At 39.5% G+C, this 16,887-nt stretch overlaps 1 long non-coding RNA gene across 2 annotated transcripts; it reads left to right on the forward strand.

The window, feature by feature from the left end:
* The first annotated feature begins 6,093 nt into the window (after positions 1 to 6,093).
* Positions 6,094 to 11,598, forward strand: LOC118172939. 2 transcript variants are annotated; one of them, XR_004753914.1, is made up of 2 exons: positions 6,094 to 6,271; positions 6,958 to 11,598. It is a non-coding gene; the product is annotated as an uncharacterized LOC118172939 (long non-coding RNA). The 2 variants fall into 2 exon arrangements; XR_004753915.1 differs by having other exon boundaries at positions 6,099 to 6,267.
* The last annotated feature ends 5,289 nt before the right edge of the window (positions 11,599 to 16,887 follow it).

Raw genomic sequence — 16,887 nt, forward strand, 5'->3', positions numbered from 1 at the left:
CTATATAGTGGTGTGTGTAATTGTGTTGTAAGGATTCGAAAGCAGTGGGCATAATTCTTGTGGGCAGCTGGAGCTTCTCGCATGAGAGAACAAGAGCGGAGCTTGGTGGTTATGAACATAGCTACACTGGCCAAAGCACAGGGCAATGTTTGGTGAGGAAAAAGGTAACAATGGACAGAAGATAGGACTGGATAAATTAAATAACAGAAAGGAGAGACTAGGCAGCTATTTACAAGGGATAAAAGAAAATAACCCGCTACTTGGAAGGGCATTGTTGATTGTGTTGACATGGGCTGTTAACCTGTAGCTCTTTCATGAACGTGCTGAACCAACAGCCTTTTAAATGTCTAATGTCTGTTTAACCTGTGTGTATCTTAATGTTTTTAACCAGTGTCATTGTTGGGTTTGAACATGCTCATTTCCAGCTGTATAGCTTGACCCCTTCAATACACAAGCTGCTTGACTTGGAATAAATTGAGTTGAATACTGCTGCTCTAGCTTACAAATGCAAAACAAAATCTCCCACTTGACAAAGGTGAATGTTAAGGTACTTGTTGGTCTTGGAATTAATTTGTGAATTTGTCATCTTGCTAGCTATTTTTAATGAGTCTTTAAGTGATTTCCATACTTAAAGCCTTAGTTCACAGTTCTGCAGTTGGTATAAGATCTCAGCTGGACTCAAATTTGCAATAAAATGTGCTTAGGTTACGTTTTATTCCTACTTCAGGCCTCTCCTCTGGTGGGGGCATCAGGCTGCTTAGGAATGCTGCCTCCAAACTACAAAGACTATGTTGATATGGCTGCTTTTATTAATAACTACAGCTCATGAACCTCTAATAATTTTAAATAATGGGGCAACTGGAGTCACAAATAAGCTTAGCTAGATAAGGTACTATGCAAAATACGTAACAACAATTTTAGAAGCTCTGAACAGCAGGTCTGTGGAATTGGTCACTTGCTTGTGCTAATATTTTAATGGGCTTTTACATGTAGTTGTGTGGATTGCTAACCCTCTAGACCTCCAAAGTGCTGCTACCGTAGCAGTGGATGCCTGGGCAATAACTTTATTTCTGGGGTAGCTAAAGCAATGCTTACATGTGAAGGGAAACTGGGAAGGCACTTGAGAATTGTGTGCATTGAGAGGAGTGTAGAATGGGAATTCCTGGGTTATGAAGCTGTGCTCTAAGATCCTGCTGGGATCTTCTGGAGGCTTGAAATAATTGGGTTTGTGTGATTGCACCCCAGCAGCCCCCTGCCCCTTAGAAACTTCCCAGCTCTTTCATGAGCTACAGGAAAAGCAGCACTTGCTCATCATTATCAGCCCGTGCTTTAGGTTGACTCTCCCTGCCTGAGCTCTGTATTTTTTCTCTTTTCTTTTTGATTATACTTTCTGTCCCAAATATAAGACCTGCCTCTATGCTGCATTTTTTTACCCTGGTAATTTGGAACAAAGACCATGATTTCAGTTTGTCAATCTAAAATGTTTGCTTTCTGCTTCATTGTTACAGGAAGTTACGCTATTTAATTAACTGTTAGAACAGTCTAAATTAAAAGCGATCTTTATTTCTAAGTGCGTGCCTTGTTAACATCTCTAATAAATACAGTTCTAAAATGTTTCTTGCGTCTGTTTGCAGGCACTGATTTGACATGATTTGTATTTGACGTAATGCTATAGGTATCGAGGTAGTACTTGAATTCCCAGCTTTTCACTTCTGCAATGCTGAGCTGTGTAACAGCCTGTTAATTCTCTGCTCTAATGCAGATTTTGGAATTAGGGCACATGAATCTAGGCTTCAGGATTGCTCAAAAACTTTGTGGACTGAATTATCTAGGATTCATTAGCTGCCAAGAGGAGACTGGTTTCTTCTCTTGTGACAAACCACGTCATTTAAGGTGTAATGCTGTCCCTGAAGAGTTCTTCTGCTAGTCAATGCGTAAGGAAGCTGTGTGAGCTGGCTGGTTACTTGTGAAATCGTTAATGGAAATAATTCTGAGCTGGCAATTCAGACTAGGAAACAAGACTGTCAATGCAACAGGAAGCAGGCTTATGACAGATACCCATTTAATGTAGGAAATTGGCAGTGCTTTTTTATGCAGAGCTAAGTCTTCTGGAGAAAGAGGAAAAAGCTTCGGCTCTCCAGTCCTTAGCTCTGTCACGTCTCTGCAGACGTGCTGCTTCTCTCCCTCACCTAGCAGAGAGCAGGAAGTTGGCATCTACCACTGCAACAATACCTCCCTTCCTGATGGTCACGAAGCGTACAATACAAGGCTCAGAGAGTGACATAACTCACTCAAATTCCAAAAGCTCATTTCTTAAACTTAGCTTGGTAAAATTGTCAAGTACTGTAACATATTTACTAGCTTGACAGACTTTTTTTCTTAGCCAGCCAAACACAGCTTGTGTTTTTTCAAGAGAACAGATTGTCGTGGTTCCTCTTCCTTGGTGTACAGCAACACAGCGTGTGTGACAGCAACAGAACAGCAGCTAGGACTGAGAGGCAAGGAGGGCTGGGGATCCGTGGAGTCCTTTCCTGTCCAACTACTTAATATCCGCTCCTTACGTTAATAGCAAGTAGGTATGCCTTTGAGAGCGTTTCCTAAATTAATCCTGGTTATCTACTAATTTTAAACTAAGAAATAGTCTTTTATGTAGCTATTTGGATTTTAAAGATTATGTTGAAAGACTGGAATTTCATAGCAAAATGTATCCAAGGTATTTATCTGAGGTCAGCAGGCCGCTTAAGGAGCCATAATTGATACAAGGCTAGAGTGTCACCGTTCCAGCTGAGCCATTCAGTTTCAGAAATCTCTGCTAAAGAAGTGGAGGGGTGACAGCATGTGCTGTGACACTGGGAACTTTAGCACTTGTTATTTGCAAAGGAAGCACAGAGCACAGCAGTGGGGAAGTCATACCTTACAGTAACCCCAAAACTGAAATAACTGGACTGTGTATCTGCATGTGGAGACTGTCTTCTGTTGATAAACTCAAGTCTTAAAAGAAGCACTGAGATGTCCTTGGAAATGAGGCTTACCTAGGCAGCCCTTCCACCTTGGAGAAGGAGGATTACTTAGGAGTTTAATGAGGTGGTCTCCTTTATTGCTATGGGAAGAGAAGAGTGTGAATACACTCATTTAAGGCAGCGCAGCATGCTCAGTATATTGCAATGTGCAGCTTCCTTTGTTGCTTGTAGGGTATTTCTGTAAAGTAGTTGGTAAATAATATTTTGTGTACTAAATAGACAAAGGAAAAAGACTTTTTTTAGCTTTTTAATCCAATAAAGATGGGGTGAAGCAATATTCTAAACTTACCGTGCAGTAGACTTTTCTATTTGCCTTGTTATTATGCATTTCAAGTTTTTTTTTTTTTTTAAGGAAACATGGGATGGAAAACTAGTATTGTTGCTATGGGAACAAGAATTTGCTGCAGTGGAGTAGTTGTTGAAGTTTGTAGCACATCAGTGTGTTGAGGGCTGCTCAGATGTGAAAACAATGCGTGGCTTTTTGAAGTTTGAACAGGGGCCAGAAACTTGAGGAATGGGTTAGAAGTGTAATTAATACACCTCAAGCCTTTCTCAAACGCTTGTAGATAACCTACCTCTGCATTGATTGTCCAGTTCTAATGTGTGATGTTTGCTGTCTGAATTGCACTGAACTTGAGGCTACTGCTACAATCAGGACACGAGTACTTGAGCTGAATGATTGATTGCTGGTTCTGAAGAAACCTGTTGTGGAATTTTACAGTATTATTTTGGGGGTTGTAATGAGGAGCTTTACAGAAAGTGTTCTCTCCTAACAGTGGAAGGAAGTAAAGATATTCTAAAGATTTCTGATGGCAAAAGCTGGCAAACAGGCGTTTGTTCACTATCACAAACAAAACAGAATGAACCAAGTGACCTGCAATGAGACCAAAGTAGTCTTAAGTAGCAGGACAGTGTAATTCTCTTTGTGCCTCTTATCCCAGCCTGCTTTCTGGTGAGAAGGGGAAAAGAAAAAAGAAAAGGACTTAGATGTTGCCAAAAAGAACAAAGACTATTTTTAAAAGGGATAGTGCAAGGTGCACGTAGGGCTGTTCAAGGAAGTTGAAATGGCGTTGGCTTGTTGTCTGTAAGTGCCGTAGCTTCCTTACAGGCAATGAAGCCATAACCTGCAGGCTGGTCCGGAGGGGTGTCTGTGCTACCCCTTTGTGTACAGCCCCACTTAGAAGGGTTCTTGCTGCACCTTGACTACTGGTTCTAACAGGGCACAGGGAGGTGGGTGCATTCAATTCCAAAAGGCTGCAGTGCCAAGCTCTGTTCTGTCTTGTAACCAGAATGGTATCTCGGGTCTGGGCCCAAACTTGTCATGTTCAGTACAGCAGACTTGGACTTCTTGTCTCAAGTACAAAAATGAAGGTTCTCATACTAACAAAGTATTTAGGGTCCATGGCTTCTGGCTGCTAACCTCAGAAACAAACGATTTGAGAAACGAGAGCATCTACAGTTTGTTTGCATGTTGTGATGAGTATTCATGCCTGAGAGCACCTGCACAGTTTTTTCCCTCCCACCTAAACTGATTTTATCCTACTTCCTGGGTACCCCTCCCCTCATTTTCTGAAACATGTATGATGAAGCCACAAGAACATACAAGGCACATTTTTAGCAAGACCTACCATGTTGATGAAGCCTGCACTCACATAAAGAGACTCGCTGGTGCCAAAGGCATGACACTAATGGATTTTACTTCCTGGCTCAAAACTTCTGTGAAATGTAAATCAGTCAATTTAAGACAGTGTCACCTCTGGGAAGGTTTTACTTTCTTAAAAGTTATTGGGAGTAATCCTTTAAAAATTGTAATCAGGTGCAACTTCTAGGGCTACTCTAGGCTGTGTAATAGTGCAGAATCAGCATAGTATTCAGCTACCATCTAGTGGGGAGTTTGAGGTAATGTTCTGAAAACATGGAGCAGTAAATGCTCCAGAATCGTTAATTCCTACCTAAGCAGACTTAAGGTGTTCTGGGAATCATTTTTTTTTTGCCTGATTCTTTTACATCCTTATAACTATTCTGCTTCACAGGAATAATCATGTTCAAGGGAGGAAGTATACTAATGTGGATTAAGCACTTAAATGCAGAAATACACAAGTGTAGAGTTATATTCCTGTTTTCCTTACAAACCCATAAAATACACTTGTGTCTTCAGATTCTGAATAGCTCCATCTTCCTCTCATTTTATCAGATATTCTGGCTTAAATCAATCTGTCAGGTACAAATTCTGCAGTGTAGTGACTAGGTTGTGCTTGCTTTGGTGTCTATGCTGCATGTGCAATTAAATGGAAGAGTAACAGTAAAATTCAACTAGCAAATCAGATATACCCGAGGAACACACAACTTTATGTAATATTCTTTTAAATAACTTTTTCCTGCTCTGTAACTTGGCTTATCAATGCTTGTAAAGATAAGTGGGTGTTCCTAATGTTAGCTGAATAAAATGAGAGGTAGTAAATGATGTAAACTAAACACCCTCTTGCTTAACAGTAGTTAGTAAAAGGGGACAAACCACAAAAGCCTCGAAGCAGAGAGCAACGTCCCTGATGGTAGCTGGGCAGCAGTAGTCATCTGAGAAGCACTGAGTCGTGCAGTTAAACTGCATGGTGGTGCTTGGACTTGCTTCAGGTGCACAAGTCTGATTCTCCGGAGTTTGGGGGGAATCTTAAATATAATGCATTATATTTAGGCTCTGCCTCAAAGGACCAGTGAGACAATTTATTTCTACTGAGCATGTTTGAGGCACCTGCACCCTGTTCCCCGTATGGACACCCTTCACATGAGGACAGCTCACCGTAATGTACCTCTATTACTGTTTTGCAGACACATGCAGATCAACATCCAGTAATGAAGCTTACTGCTGCGCTTTTTATTTTTATTTTTATTTTTTTTTTTCCTAGGCCTAGAAAATAAGGGCATATTTTGTCATGTACTGGCAACCCTGAAACTGTGGTTCCAATGCTTGTTACTTATATTAAGAGTAGCTGATTATTAAAGATCAGGTCAATGTGTGTGGTTCCATTTGTGCCTACAAGGTCTAGTACTGTTGAGCACTTACCTACTATATACCTGTGTGAAATATCAATATAATTTTTTAGCTGAACATCTCTGCATTTTTTTAAAAATAACTCACTTGTTTCATGGGGGAAACACACCAGTGAAGTTGATCTGCGTGGGGCGGTACTACTGGCTTTAGTTTGTAGCAGATAGATGATAGGAGTCAGCCAGTCACTGTGAGCTCATTGTATGTACGTTTTTCTTAGAAAATTGTGTTTGAATGTTGGGTTAGAATGTGAGTTGGCTTATTGGTTTGGCTTCTGGTGGAGACCTGCTTTTTCGGCATGCTTGAGTTCTGAGTGTATTCATTCACTCCTGCTTTTCAGCTGAAAACTTCCAGCTACTTCAGCAAGATTTTTGGGGTGCTTTTTTTGTTTTTGACTTAAGATTCAAGCTGATATTTTAAGTGTTTTTGGGCACATGGATGCGTATAACTTCAGAGCTTTCTATTCAAGACTAGTGTCTTAAGTCAGATGTCTACATAATCTAGTAGTATAGATTACAATACTGAAAATGGCTAGAAGAATATATAGGCTTGCTGCTGTGACTTTTTTTTCTTGTGTAGCAAGGCACTGTTTCCTAGTAACTGAACTATAGGATGTTTAGAAATTTAAATAGGCTTCCTTGGTCAAAGCAATCATGAGTTACTCATCTAGGAAAAAATACTAATGAAGAACAGTTTCACAGGCTTTTTAGAAAGGCAGCAAAAATTGCCTTTTGCTGGCTGCATTAAAGTGTAGCTCTTTATTGGCCAGTGCTTGATTAGCAGGAGCAGTGTGTTGTCACAGAAACCAAACATACTTGCTCTTAACAATACGATAGGGAAAGCTATTTAGTTTCCTTGTTCGTTTCCTCGTTCTTCATTCCTTCAGTGCAGTGAGCCTTCTATAGACTTCTACCAAAAAATCACGGAACCTTCTTAGACTGAGACCAAAATGGGCTGCAATACCAGTAAGAGCACGGCAGTTGTGGAATCTGTCCAAAAACCTGGAGAACAGCCTGAGGAAGAAGAAAAAGATGATCCTTGTACAGAAACAACTGCTGATGCTGCCCAGAATTGGGCTCTGAAGGACAGTGCTTGTGACAGAACAAGTTGAAATAGGATATTGATGTACCTCAAATACAAACTGCAGCTATGAAGTAAGCAACTTAATTATTGGTGTTCTGTGCTTGAAGGGATTGATCTTTGTATTACTGACAGACTGTGCAGATCAAGTCGAGTTTCATACAGGATTTGAAGGAAATCTGTATTTACAGCCGATGGTGCGAGATGCCATCGAAGTTGATGGATGTGAATACTCAGAAGTCTGTGTGTTGCAGAAGAAGCAAGCCATCAACATCGCTTCCTGGAAACTTGCAATGAAGTCTGAAGTAATCTCATGGAAATCAATGGAGCCCTAAATCTAAGGCATTAACTGACTTTTTAAAAAAGTATATGTATGTATCTGTTAATTTTGACTCTGACAAAGTTTGTATTGTAATGACAAGTATAAATAGCAATAATATATGTTGAATAATCTGAAAATGTTATGCAATCAACACTCTACTTCAGTATATACAAATTCAACTACATATGAAGTTTTGTCTATTCTCCAAACTGTGCGTGTTGATCCATTGATGTGCCTTTGTATTTACTATAGCTCATGATCTGATGCCTTGGAATTTTGAGCAGTTTAAAAATCCTGACTATAATCAGTCTTCAATGTTGTTAATGCAAAGATGTGCAACAATTCCTGTGCTTGAAGATGTAAACCAAGTAAATTAATGTTGTAACATATTTGGTTCTGTCAGTTCTTAACATGTGCAGTATGCGATGTGGTTAGACATGCACACACCTAGGTGTACATTTCTTTGTGAGCTGACCTATACTTAACTTTGGACTGTTAATTAAAGGACCGTCTGGCATTTCCTAAATAATTTTCTCATGATTTAAGCACTTGTGAATAGTGCTTATGTATGTCCATTCTGAGAAGATGAAATCTTTATTGTATGTCCACTAAATGGTGGATGGCGTGCGTCTTTAATGAAGTATGGAACTCACTTTACAAGAGAGGCTGAATGCCTGCTCTGTAATAGCACTGAATTTTTTTTTGATTGCCATATGTAGCAACTCAAGAACAGTGTATTTTGGAACTTTTTTCATAAATAAGACATGTTTTAAAGTTATTTCAGTAGCCTATTCATCTGAGTTTGGTGTCTGATAGTTTTACCTCATTCTACTTACCTATTTTAATTGCTTTGAACTATTCTAGCTTGAATGCAAATAAGTTGATTGAAAACAAGGATGGTGAGAGGAAAAGAAACTTCTAGCTGTTTCTGAATTGTGGACAAACTCTAGTAAGAGGATCTGGCTTCAGCTCTCAAAGGGGCATATATATGATATATCTGGCCATCTGCCTAAGTATCTGAGGGCTAGCTCTTTCTGAGGGATGGCAGTGTAGCACTTCAAACTGACTAGGGGGTAAAGCTGGATGTTTAAGACACTTCTTTTAATTAATGTACTTCTGAGCTTAAAAAAAAAAGTTTGTTTCAGCTTTTTCAGATGTGCGTTGTCTTGGGTCAGTGTTTTTTACTTAAAAACTTAGCTTCTCTTAAATCCTGTGTCTTATGCAAAAGAAAACCTGCTGTCTCTTAAGGGGTAGCATTAACCTTTGGGTAGAGAAGGAATAACAGAAGGTGACTCCTCTGAAGGGTCTGTTTCTTGCTGTTGTGGGTATCTCTAACATGGAGTTGTATGCTCAATGAGTAGCCTGAGTTCAGTAAATATAATTTATTCAGTACGCCTGTTGGGCATACCTCAGTTGGCATGGAGGTGGTGGTGGGAAGCAGGAAAGATCAGATCTGTTACTACTTGCTGTGTGTTCATTATAGCCTCAAGAGCCAGTGAAGACAAGTTAAAGGGGGTTGGCACTTCCAAATGGGAACTTGACACTTGGCAGAATTAAGCCGTAATTCAGCAGATTGTTAGAGCTTTTCTTTAGCCAAATGCATGTTAGTTGGTGTTTTCGTATGTCTGCATTAGCATGTCTTGTTTAAATGCTGGTGACGCTCATTTGAGAGTATGAAATATAGCTGCTTTCACTGTGTAAACTGAGAATTTAGCTAGAGCAACCTGTGCATAATTTCACTGCCAGTGTGTAGGCTGCCAGGCAGGGTAGCGGTGTTTGTACGGGGGTACGCCTAGCAACCTGAAGCTCCTGGGGGTCAAATCCAGAAGTTTACAACAGGAGTTACCATCACTGTAAGGACGTCTAACCGCTACACTTGTGGAGGGGCTAGTATCTTACCTTAGAGTAATATGGGACAATTAGTTTGAGAAGTTCAAAAAATAATTTGCAGGTGGTTCTTCATCCGAGTGACTGGTGGCACCCAGGGCATTTCAAAGGTGCGTGCAGCGTGGCTGGGGGTGGCAGGTGGCCAATGCAAACAGCAGCCTGTGGCTGTTGGTTGTATATCTGGTATGTATGCATTCTTCTCTCACGAACTGGATCCTATGTTCTTAGTGGTAGGTTGGGACCTGAGGTATCTTTATTTGAATGGTCATGTGGAGAACTTCATGTCCTTCACTTTCCCAGTGACCCAGTGCAGTGTTACCTAAAGTGGTGTATTTACAGCTTTACTCCCTGATGGGAGGGCAATGTTGTGCTTCCAGAACAATCATACTTCTTTCTGTTTGGAATACCAGTTCAGATCCTGCACTTTACAGCTGGCAGTTCTAACATGAATTTTTAAAATGGCACTTGATCCTCAAGTACTTAGCTTAAGGCATTGACTAGATGATGATTTAGCACTTCTTGATACAGACTTTAAATCACAGAACTTACTATGTACACACTTCAAGCTACTAGTAAGAAATTTTTTTATAATGTTCTAAGCGTATTATATCCTGGAAGTTAAACAGAGGATGGCATAAGATACCAAGCTAGTGGTACTCAGCATCCTGAAGTTTCTCTTTAACATTGCATACAAGTACCTTGCTTCCTCTTTTCCCTAAGAGATTATCCTATAACTGCTTTTTGGCTTCTTTCAGCTCAGGCTTAGGTCATATTCAACAGTGTCTCCCTTTCCCCACAAAAAAAAAAAACAACAAACTTATAAAATATTGTCCTACCGCGTTCTTCATGACTTACTTGCCTAGCATAGCTAGTCTGCACATGTCAGAGGAACTGCTCTGCAGAGCTAGGGATTTCGGGTCTAGGCTGTTGTAATAGATGACCTGTAGTGATACTGTCAGGGAGATTCAGATCCATTTGTTCATATCTGAAATGATATTGAGAACTGGATCCACATGCAGCAGCGTGGAGCCCTGGGCCGGGCTAGCTAGCTGTCTTGCTAGCAATGTGTGTACTAGCTCAGAAGGATGTGCGTTGTGCTCTGATGCACCACAGACGCTGAAGGAAAGGAAAACTGTGTGGTAGGCACGTGATCTTGGAGTCTGGTGTGAGAGTACTTGACCTCCAAACATGAAGGGTTTTGTTGGTTTTGTTTTCGCTCTTCCTGCACTCCTACCATCTACCTTATTATGTAATCTTATCTCTGGGAGTTGCTATATGCCCTTATGTTGAGCTTTCTGTCTTTCGCATTACTTCTCTGTCTCTGGGAGGGGAAAAACGGTTGGTTTATTGCTTTACATTCAAAGGAGGAGGAAAACAATTATGTGGGCAAGTGCTAGTAAATATCTATTGAGCAAGTCTTTGATAAGCAAATAGTAGCAGAGATGACTGAAAACTGCCATACTGAGCAGGTGTTGGGGCTGTGTGGTCTTTTGTGTTCTGTCTGCGTAGCTCAGGTCCTCCTGCCGTCAAAATAACACCATTTTTATAATGATGCTGAGAACATGTTCATTTAATTTTGGCATGTGGATAATTGATTGTGAAAGCTAGAGTGGCAAATGAGACGACAGAATGGTTAATAGAAAGTCTATGGAGTCTTGCCAGTGATCCCAGAAATAAAATATTTGTCACAATTTTGGAAACCAGAGCTGATTTGGGGATTGGAAAATGTAAAATAACTTTCTTCTATGCAACCTTCAGTGGTCATCCAACTTCCCATCTTGTGCAAGGGAGTTGATCCATCTCCTGAGGGTCCATAATCATACCTCCCTCACTCCTGAAATGGAGTGTCTGCACTTATGAGTTCAGTCTCTCACCTGTAAGCATACTTACCCTATTTTCTGTGCTGTTGTTACTTTCTACTGTTGTCTATTGTGAATAAAAATATATTATGAAAGCTTTTTGTTTTGTGGCTCCATTGTTTTTTTAGAGCTGAAATCACACAAATGGTTCTTTTGTCTTAGCTGCTTGTAAAATCTGAACATGCCTTTGACTCATGGTATCCCTGTCTTTGCAATTAGATTCTTACTGGGCATTACGTAAATCCACTATGCCATCTAGCAGGAAGGGGAGAGTAATGGGAAGGAGGTTTGTAATGTTTTGTAACAGATGGCCTTCATCTGGCATATGTAATTAAAGACACTCCTCACTTAGACGTTGCTGTGTCCCAGTAGTACCTTTTTTTTTTTTTTTTAAAAAAAAAAACAAAAAAACGCACACATACAAAAAAACAACACTGCCTCAATGCTTATTTTACCTCATCTACAATCTAGTAGTGTGGATAACTACTTACATTTCTCAAGTAATTACCTGTATCCTGAATCCTTAAGTGTGTGCCCATGTCTATGTGTATAAAATTGTATAAACAACCCCTTTTTAATAGAAAAACTAAGCGTTCTCTAGTAAGATCAGTTTAAGATTGGGTTGTTGAGCCTGGAGAAGACAAAGGCCTTCCAGTGCTGAAAGGGGGCTACTGGAAAGCTGGGGAGGGCTCTTTGTCAGGGGGTGTAGTGACAGGGCAGGGGGAATGGTTTTACCTAAAAAAAGGTAGATTTAGATTAGGTATTAGGAAGAAATTCCTTGCTGTGAGGGCGGTGAGGCTTTGGCCCAGGCTGCCCAGAGAAGCTGTGGATGCCCCATCCCTGAAGTGCCCAGGGCCAGGCTGGATGGGGCTGTGGGCAGCCTGGGCTGGTGGGAGGTGGCAGGGGCTTGCAGTTAGATGGTTTTAACGTCCCTTCCAACCCAAATAATCTATGATTCTATGATAAGGTTAGTAAGATTAACTGAAAAGCTACCTTTGAGGTATGTTGCCCAAATAAGCTTATGTATGTGTTGTGTCTTATTCTCCACTTTGGTGAAAACATGGAATGACAGAATTAAATCAGTCTCAACTGGAATTTGTGATAAGTGCCCTTGTTCTTCAGGGTTAACAGTCCTTCCTATATGCAAATTATACTTTTTACAGTGAACTGAAATGCCAAGAAATTTGGGGTTAAATTAAGTGAGACATTATCTGCATATCCTTCTCCTCCTCTCTCAGCTGTCGAACACTTATTGCCTACAAAAATACTTGCTAGGACGTATTAAACTTCCTTCAAAAGTACGAAATCACTGAAGCAAAGGAACTGAGCTGCTTCCAGAAGATACCTGAGGGTAACAAACACTGGAGGGCGATGTTGTAAAAGGAATCAAGGCCACCGCTGTGTAAAGGAATGCGGTACGCAAGCTTTTCCTGAAGACTAGTAGGGAAAAATGCAAGAAACCAGTATTACATGTCGAAGCTTCCTAATGGGAAAGGCTATATATTGCTAACTATCAAGGCTCTAATACATTTATTTCAGATGTTATAAATTGAATGCCTCAAGAAGTCTTCTATGTAGTGCTTGAGTTCTGAAGCATCTTCTGTTGCCGTTGCGGTATTGTAACTTGTGCTGAAGGCTGCTTTTGGGCTGTCTGTAACCCTAAGCTGTGGAAGCTGTGTTTAGAAGCAGACTTTCTCTGAGTTTTGACTGCGTTGAGTTCTTGGGTAAAATTTTAGAACTGCTTTTGTGTTCAACATGGCTCCTAAAGGGTAAAAATTACCTCCTAAAAATAAAGAAGCTCAGCAGTACAGATAAGGGCAGTGACCTGTTGGAGGATCCGATTTGGAGATCTTTCAGGAATTACATGCTGCTTCTGGATTCTGGATACTTTGAAATGTACAATAATATTTTATTTTATTTTATTTTATTATTTTATTTTATTTTTTCCTGTAGTAGCTGAAAAACATACTTGTGCTTTGCTTTAGAGAAAAGTGATGGGAGCACTCTGGGAAGAATTCAGAATAATGCTGGAGATGCAATTTTTTTTGGTGTGAATATACTGAACTGCTGTGTACTGCTCTTCAAATGTGAGATGTTTCAAAATCATGGTTAAAAATCATCACAAGTTACTCCAGTAGATGATGATCCCTAACAAACTGGAGAGAAACAACTTTAGGGCTACCACTGAAAATGCAGATTGAAAATCAATTTTAATTCATTTCACTCTTACAGTGGAGTAAGAAAATTAATTACTTTTCAATGCATGGTGGTATGGTATGGCTAGAAGATAGCATTAAGAAGCTAAATTCTTCAAATGAAATAATTGTATCAGAGCAAAATGACTGTTTTATTCATGAGTTTATGCATGCAGCACTAGAAAACTCCGAAAGCCATGAATCCTTGCAAGCAGACTTTGTGACTGCAAGCCATTTCCTGTATCTCTTAAGCAGTTCTGCAGTAAGAAGTGATCTCTAATTAAAATAAATTTGTCATCTATAAAGTACACAAAAGTTTGCTTAGAGGTTGTCATAATAAATATTTTCTTACTGCTTTTGTTGATTCATTGATCCATCTGACTTCTGTAACTTCTGTCAAACCAAAATTGCTTTTTTCTGATGAATTTATTCTAAGGCATCTACCACAAGTCTCAGGTAATTACTATGAATACTTGCTGTTTATCTGGTTAAATTCCTAGGCCCTGCTGTGATGGGCGATTATTACTCTAAACAGATCATTCAAGAGAAGCCTGTGAAAGACTGACTGCTACATCTTAGCTGTTCTTTTGGCCTTTGCTAAAACTGCTTTACAATTTTAGCTCTCGGATTCTGGAATCGTTTCTGTATCTGTAGCTCTGAACTCCTGGCTCCTGATCATGCTTGTTCTGCCCTAGTCTGCTTCCTAGTACTGGGCCATATTATTCAAACCTTCTGCAGCTTGTGTTGAACCTCTTGTTATCTGTCAGGCTCCATGTATGTGTTTGAGACCCATGAAATCTCTTGTCTTGCTTGTTTTTCAGTTTGGCTTGCTCTGGGATGATTGTCTGAAGTGTTGACATCAGATCCAGTCTGATGAGCTTAAATCTTCTGGTAAAATAGATGTTGGAACTGAGCATTTCTTGCTTTCAATGTTCTTACTCAAGCTGGTCATGTGTTATGAGTATGTATTCTGATGAGAAATTGCTTTTGGGATGGCTGGCAGTTGCAAATCCATAGTTTATCTAGGACTCCTCTGGTATCTACATAAGTATTACTACGTGATTCCTTAAAGAATGTTTTTACTGCTCTGAATAACTTTGATGTGGCTGAGTTTGTGGTCACCTGCAGCTTGAGTAGTTTCCTTGCATGGTGACTAGAGTCACGGAGAAGGCTGAAGATTGTCCTGTTTCCGCTTCTCACTAGTTTAAAAAAACATTGTTTCAGGTCAATTTCTTTACAATCCAAAACACATTATATTCCAGTTGCTTTAATATTAAGCATTGATTCTCTTCCCCCCCCCTTTTTTTTTTAGTACTTGTGCTTTTTGCACATGTTGTAGGTGAGCAGCTTGGTGAGCATCTGTGCTCAGTAAGGTGCCAGACCTCCAGAGCTGAGAGCTGTTGGGGCCAAGCTTCTGTCCTCAGTTTCTCCAAGTGCAAAGCAGCATTTACAAGTATTCTACCACATACCACGCATTTTCCTTCCTCTTCCTCTTGTGGTCCTTTGGTACTGAAGCAAGCTATCTGCTCCCAATTTTCTTGGTCCCTTCGCTGACTCTGGTGTTTGAACACTTGTTCAGAATCCAGCATTCTTCTCATTGTTCCTTAATTATTATCTCTTGAAAGACAATAATTTTGAAGTGAAATCTAACTGATTTTAGTTCAAGCATCTGCTACAAGATTTCAACAGGTAATGGTACTTTGAATTGCTGCAAGTTGGAGTTTGTTACTGATGGCTGGTAAAAGTCTTTGACATTTGGAGTGACATTGACTAATAATAATAAACATTTTTTCTTTGACTTTGCCACTTATATGTACTTAAAAATGATCCTGATGATATCTTTTAAAACAGATTAATCCTGACTGGAAATATTCAAGTTTATTAAAAGTTCTAAATTCTTTGCAAGTTTTTTAAATTCTGTAAAGCCATATCGAACCTAATCATTAATTGGAGCCAAAAATATTGGAAAATCATTTATATGAAAATGGAAACTGTTATAATTTAAGAAGGTGCAAATGAAACCATACTTTTTCAGAAGGAGATCAATGAAAACCACTTTATTAGAAAATATAAATCACTTTTTAATTTCAGATGCAGTACAGGAAAATACTCTGGTTTCATTGAAATTGATTGGTACACCTGCAGAGAAAAGCAGCTTTATCACCTCATTATCAGTCAATTAATATTCAGGTCTAAATGTGAATACTGTTGCAGTTAACTGTAAATGAATGATTTTATTTAAGTCTTAATAGACCAGGAAAAGCAGGCTTCCACTCTGCTAAATGAGGTCAGGTGGGGAAAAAAAGTAAAAACGAGTAATTCTGTTAGCGATTCAAACATCTTTTCAGTGTTTCCAGAGCTTTAAATGGACACTTTCTTGAACTGAGCATCCATTTTTGGTCATATTGAAGTTTCCTTCTGCAGGGTGCTACTGCTCCTATGGGGAAGCTTCCACATCTGGCCTTTCTAGTATTTAAGTGTAGAAATGCATTTCTTAAAATTGGAATAATAGATTTGCATACAAAAAAGCACTAAATATTGAACAGACTCAGATGATTCAAATTCATCTTGGACAGTACTATTTTCTCCTTCAACATATGCCTTGTTAGCAGTTTGCTGGGATAGTTGGAGAGACTTGTGAGAAGGGAGGGAGTTGGGGAATGATGACCTTTTCTCCTGCTGTAGGAGAAAACTTTCTGCTAGGCTATAAACAGAAGGCCATACGCTTGCTTCAGTTACCCTTTGAAAGCTTTTAGGGTATAAAAAGATGAAGTCAGCTGATCGCAGCTATGGTGTTCAATTAATTGGTGTGTATCCCTGTTGCGTAGTTGTCTCCCTGGGCTTGTAAGTTAGTGCTTTAAATTGGGCTGAAGTGTGGTGAGATTCCTTCTTTTGCACCCAAAACCAGGGTAAGCAGCAGATACCATAGAGCTTTACAATCAGCTACACAGGAATTAGAAATTAGAAACGTGTGGTTGAAACATGGTGGAATCGATTCTTGATCAAGGATTTTGTTTTACAAAATAGTATAGTGCTGCTGGGACACTTGATACTAAGTATATGTAGGTCTAAAAGTATGGACCCTGTAGTAAGAATGGGATGCCTTTGAATTCTGTTTGGTTTGAGAAGACCTATACTGAAACACCAGATATTTTTTATTGACCTAGAAAAATGTAGAACCAATGTTAACTTTTACTTTCAAAAGTGATCTTTTACAAGTTTGTTCTAAAGAAAAGATTTTAAATGGGAAATTACTTATCAAGTTATGATGATTTCTGAAGCTGTTTCCTTCTTCACTTATCTCCTATTTAAAGCTTTTATGATGAAGCTACAGTGTCAGTCCAACAACCAAACTGCAGAAACAACCCCTCCTCCCCTGGCTGCTCTCAGGAGTATTTTGGCTGTAAGTGTGGTCATGATCATAATGTATGACCATGAACCTAATGAACCTAACTTGAGGTTATTTGGCTATTACCTT

This window comes from Oxyura jamaicensis, chromosome 11, assembly GCF_011077185.1.
Source record: "Oxyura jamaicensis isolate SHBP4307 breed ruddy duck chromosome 11, BPBGC_Ojam_1.0, whole genome shotgun sequence".
Lineage (NCBI taxonomy): Eukaryota > Metazoa > Chordata > Aves > Anseriformes > Anatidae > Oxyura > Oxyura jamaicensis.